Consider the following 6189-nt stretch of genomic DNA (forward strand, 5'->3'; position numbering starts at 1 on the left):
AGGCAGAGAGATACAAGCGAGATGTAAGGTACTGGTAAGCCACGAGCCATGTGGCAACTTATAGACTAATAGAAATAGGTTAATTTAAGATAGAAGAACAGCTAGCAAGACGCCTGAGCCATTAGGCCAAACAGTTTAAATATATAAACATCTGAATGATTATTTTATAAGTGGGCTGTCGGACTGCTAGGGCTTGGCAGGACCTGGAGAAAAAACTCTAGCTACACTGGCTGCTCTTCTAGAGGTCCTGAGTTCAATTCCCAGAACCAAATGGTGGCTCACAACCATCTGAAAAGAGATCTGGTGCCCTCTGCTGGCCTGCGGGCATACATGCAGGCAAAGCACTGTATATACAATAAATAATGTTTTTAGAGCAATACAAGAAAAACAAAGGACTAGAGAGAGAATTCAACAGGTGAAGGTACTTGCCACCACGTCTGATGACCTGAGTTTGTTCAGCAGGACCCACTGCTCCTACAGGTGAACTGACCCTACAAGTTGTCCTCTGACCTCCACATATGTACCATGGCATGAGCATGCCCCCCCCCCAATAAATTTAGTGTAATAAAAACAACAGAAACACCACAATGCCCGACTAAAGAGAGCGGGCTGCAAGTATGCCAGCGGATTCTCACCTAGTTTCAATAACTATAGTCATTGTTAAAGCCCTGAGGATATGCTATAATTTTATTAAGGTTTCAAGCAGACATTTATACTAAATGGATTCAAATCTACAACATAAAACAAACATTTGCCTTTGTACAGCAGAGATTTTCCATGCCCTAACACAGTCATAGTGAAATAGAGGTGTGATGGATCAAAACAAACCTGGCCAGTGAGATAGTGAGTCATGCACTTGCCACAAAAGCCTGCTGACCAGGGTTCAATCACCAGAACTCAAATAAAGGTAGAAGGGGAGAACTAACTCCACTGACCTCCATGTGCACATCACGACAAGCTCACGTTCACAGACACAGACACACAATAATACAGCTTAAACAAACTAGCATGGATGAGAGGTCTGCCAGAATGGAGTTTTCTGGCCACAGTCCCTTTTCTTTTCTTTTCCCACCTCTGAGAGTCACATTTTAAACCCTTCTGGATTGTATACTAAAAGCAGAGCGGAGTTGATGATGTCCAAAGTCCACCTCCCTTTCTACTCCTACTTTATGTTCAACCACTCCCAAACTTCAGGGGCAACGACAATAAAACCCCAAGGGGGTCACAAGCAGACCCTTCAGGGATCCAAAGTTCAGAGGGGAACCTTAGAGCCACAGCCATTGCCAATCTGTTTTCTTTTCTGTGTCTTCTTTCCAACAAGTATTAACTGAGTGCCCACTATGTACTGCTTTGGGTCCTGGGAAACAGGGACTTAAAAACTGATGTTGGTTTGGGGTGTTGTTTTTGTTTTTTGAGACAAGGTCTCACTATATAGCCTTGACTGGCAAGGAACTCACTATGTAGACTAGACTGGCCTAGAACTCATAGAAATAAACCTGCTTCTGCCTCCCTGATGCTGGAACCAGAAGGCATGCACCACCATGACTGGCCATAAAACTGTTTTTGATTGTTGTATAAACATGGAACTTTCAAAGAATAAAAAATACCAAGTTAAAAAAATAAAAGACTGGTGCTTTTATTCTCCTGGCTCTTAAATCTAGAATGAAGTTAACAATAAGAAGAAAAAAAAGTTGCTGGGCGGTGGAGGCGCACACCTTTAATCCCAGCACTTGGGAGGCAGAGCCAGGCGGATCTCTGTGAGTTTGAGGCCAGCCTGGGCTACAGAGCGAGATCCAGGAAAGGCGCAAAGCTACATGGAGAAACCCTGTCTTGAAATCCCAAAAAAGAAAAAAAGAAAAAAAAGTAACATCTTATGGTGAAACATACAATAAAGAAAATAATATACTAGATCCCATCTCACAGCAACACAAGAAAGTGAGATCTTTCTTGGGCCAACAACATAGCTCAGCAGGCAATGGCAACTGCTTCCAAGAATGGTGACTTGAGTTTAATCCCGGAACCCACACGACAGGACACATTTGACTTCCAGAAGTTGTCATCTGACCTCTATATATGCTGTGATGTGTGTGTGTGTGTGTGTGTGTGTATGGCACAACTAAGTAAAACTGTTATTTTTTGGGGGGAACAGTTTCACTATGTAGCCTTTGCTAGCCTCAAACTCAGATCCGCCTACCTCTGTCCCCTTCCTGGAGTGCTGGTATTAAAGTCATGTACTACCAAGCCCAGCATAATATGAAAGAAAAGAAAGAAAGAAGGGAGGGAAGGAGGAAAGGAGGGACAGAAAGAGGAGAGAGAGAGAAAGAGAGAGAGAGAGAGAGAGAGAGAGAGAGAGAGAGAGAGAGAGAGAGAGAAAGCCAGGCATGGTAGTGTAGGTTTATAATCCCAGCATTCAGAAGGTAGAGGCAGGAGGGTCAGAATTTGAAGGCAATCCTCAATGCTACGTAGGAATTTGAGGCTGGCTTAGGCTACACAAGGCTCTGACAATCAATCAATCAACCAAAGGAAAAAGATAGAAGAATAGTAGGGGTATTAGAGGGCTCGTTGCCTGGTTGTAGGTAGGTAGCAGGTAGAAAGATGAGACTCAAGGTGAATGCATCAGGTTGTAACTCAGTTCCAAACCCCCACTTATAAATCTCATTAGGCAATTCACTTGGACTCTTGGGTATCAATTTAATCATCCTTGCAAAAGATTCCAAAGTGCCTCATAATTGCTAGGAAAACAAAATAAGATCACAGAAGTAAAATGCAGCCAGCATTAAAAGCAGACTGGCTGGGCGTGGAGGCCCACACTTGCAAAGCCAGCACTCAGGTTGAAGCAGGAAGGACTGCAGTAGGTTGGAATCAGCCTAGTTCCAGGCTAGTCCGGGTTACAGAGTGAGAGAGAGTGGCTCAATGGAGAAGGGGCTTACATAAGGATGGGTTCAGAGACCCAGACCTACGTAAAAGCCAGGCATGGTGACTGCCTATAATCTCAGTACTCAAGAGGCAGAAATGAGATTCCTGGGACAAGCTCCAGATTCAGCAAGGGACCCCACCTTAGTAAATGGTGATTAAGAAAAATACACCATCAACTTTCCACTTTCACATCCATGTGCATATACATATGTACAAGCATCCTCATGCATATGAACCCCTCACATATGGATGTCTAAGACATACATATATATGGAGGAAAAGCATTTTCAAAAGTGTGGTTAAGAAATCACTGAAGGGGCTGGAGAGATGACTCAGTGGTTAAGAGCACTGGCTGCTCTCCCAGAGGTCCTGAGTTCAATTCCCAGCACCCACATGGTAGCTCATAACTGTCTATAATTCCAGTTCCAGGGGATCTGACACCTTCACACCAATGCACATGAAATAAGATTAAATTACTAAAAAAAAAAAGAAAGAAAAAAAGAAAGAAACCACTGGACCTGAGTTTGTCTGGTAAGTTTGACTGGGTATAGTTGATGGTTGTTATCTTTGTCTCAACAGCCTTTTTTGAATGAATAACAGACCAATTTTTGTAACATGAAGATTTTGGTGCTAGTACCATGTTTTGGAACCAAGCCTCAGGATCCAAACCCCTGAAAATTGGCTTGTGAGTGACCAGCTAGCTAAAATTAAGAGGGCATACCCTTGAATGAATGTTATTAGACTGAGATAATGAATCCTATGTGTATATTGCTTTTATTTTACCATTAGTTTATGCACATGTGATCACATAAGACATGATTTAACACTCAGGAGAGAAGTGGGAATGTGGTCTATGATCACGAACATTTTGGGATAGAACAAGAAGTGATGTTTGATGAGTGATGACTGAGAGAACAAGCCAGTCCCAGCAAGGACCATAATGTAAGTATAGTGGAATAAAAAAAATTTTTATTTTAAGATTTATTTATTTATTAAGTTTACAGTATTCTGCCTGCATGTATTCCTGCAAGCCAGAAGAGGGCACCAGATCTCATTACAGATGGTTGTGAGCCACCATGTGGTTGCTGGGAATTGAACTCAGGACCTCTGGAAGAATAGTCAGTGCTCTTAACCTCTGAGACATCTCTCCAGCCCCCAGAATAAAATTTTATTCTCCTTGCCCCATGCCATTCCATCCCCCAGATTTTGTATTTTTCCATTAGCAAGCAGCAGCAGCCTCAAGTATTTACCTTCCTTTCTGAAACAGTACTTGTCCAACCTAAAAGCTTTAGGCAGAGAAAGGGATATATTCTGCTTGGTCATGCTGCATACCATGCATGACACATTCTGACACTATTTGAGACAGGGATTTTGAGGTAGCTGGTTTTATTGTTCAGTCTTGCTGTATTGCTCAGGTTGTCCTCCTAGGCTCATATGATCCTTTTCTCTTGCCTTAGTCTCCTATGTAGCCAGGATGATAGACACCTGTCAAGGCACCCAGCTGAGGTTGCTGTTTTAACTTGGTCAATTTATTATTTTAGTTCTTGTGGTGCTGGCAATTGAACCCAGGACCTTGATCACACTAAATAAATGCTCTATCACGGAGCTACACCCTAAGATCAGCAACGTGGTCATTCTAAAGGGAAAGTACTCTTTCCCAATCTACAAGCTAGCCAACTAAACTTTAGTTATCTTTACCTTCGAAATAATGTAAAGTATGTGTTCACTTAGACCACATCCCAAATGAGGACATGGCAATGACAGTATTTGACGTGCTCTTGCTAGAGAGCAGCAGCTGGACATCATGGGGCCACTTTGATACTGTCTTACCAACATCAAGTACTACCAAGTTCTGTCAGCTTGTAAAAATGCTTCTTTATAAAGCCCATAAACAGCTCATGGTGAGCCAGGGCATGTAACTTCGAGCCTTTTTGGTTGTGAGCCTAGCCTTTAACGGCCTAGCCATCTCTTCAGCCCATAACTTCGAGCCTTTTAAGTACTGATTGCTGAACCTAGCCAATAGCTTTGCCCTCTGGCCCTGGAAGTCCTTAGAGTCAGGCAGTTGGCAGGAGGCCAGTTCAGCTGCATCCATACTGGGATCCAAGAGTTTAAAATTCCCAACATAATTTACTGAATGAAGTTTTCTTGGAAACTCATCTTAAATTCAGGAGTCAGGTGTGATGGTGCATCCCTTTAATCCCAGCACTTACCTGGGAAGGCAGAGGCAGGGAGGTCCTGTGAAATAGAGGCCAGCCAAGGCTACACAGGAGACATTGTCTAAAAAAGAAAAAGATACTGTAAGAGTATTTCCAAAGCTCACAAACACTTTTAAGAAAGATAATTCTTAGCTGGGAAGTGATAGCACACGCCTTTAATCCCAGCACTCAGGAGGCAGAAGCAGGTAGATCTGAGTTCAAGACCAGCCTGGTCTACAGAGTGAGTTCCAGGACAGCCAGGGCTATAAGGAAACCCTGCCTCAAACAACTAAAAAAATAAAGATTATTTTTATTTATGCATGTGTATGTATCTATGTGTCTGTGCACCTGCAGGGTGGTGTGTGTGTGTGTGTGTGTGTGTGTGTGTGTGTGTGTGTGTGTCTGTCCTATTCACAACTGGAGGCCCAAAGAGGATACCAGATCCCTCAGAGCTGGAATTAGTCATTTGCAGAATGCTGGGATCCAAACTTATGCTCATCATTATTCAATAAGTGCTCTTAATTGGTGCTGTTCATGAGTACGCTAAAGCTAGAATGTGGTACTGTATTTAGTGACCTATAAAAAAAGACCTCTTTGAAGACAGACTCAAGAAAAATAAGTTTTGCTCTGATGGGCCTGGCAGGCAAGGATCTGTAAAAGCCTAAGCCTGGCAGCTTGGAGTTAGTATGATTAACCCTAGCATCAAATTCACCTTGAGTTTTCCTATCTCCCCACAACAGGAAAAAAAAAATGGTGAACCACAGGGTTTGGAGAGTACCCAGATCATTGCATCGTTATCCTAACAACGGCACCCATATCTAACACTGGCTTCAAGGATGAGAAAATAAAGGGACAAGTGATTAGAATCATTCCTTTCTCTTTGGCACATAGTTTCCTTTTTATTAAAAAGAAATGATCAGAATTAAGGACTGTTTGATTTAGCTGAAGATACAGGGGGTATTAGGATGCCTGAACTAAGTAACACTAACTGAACCTGAGTGGTGGTACAGGCCTATGATCCCAGCACAGAAGAGGCTAAAACAGGAGGGGGGCGAGTCTGAGATCAGCCTGGACTATA

This window comes from Onychomys torridus, chromosome 2 (assembly GCF_903995425.1).
Source record: "Onychomys torridus chromosome 2, mOncTor1.1, whole genome shotgun sequence".
NCBI lineage: Eukaryota > Metazoa > Chordata > Mammalia > Rodentia > Cricetidae > Onychomys > Onychomys torridus.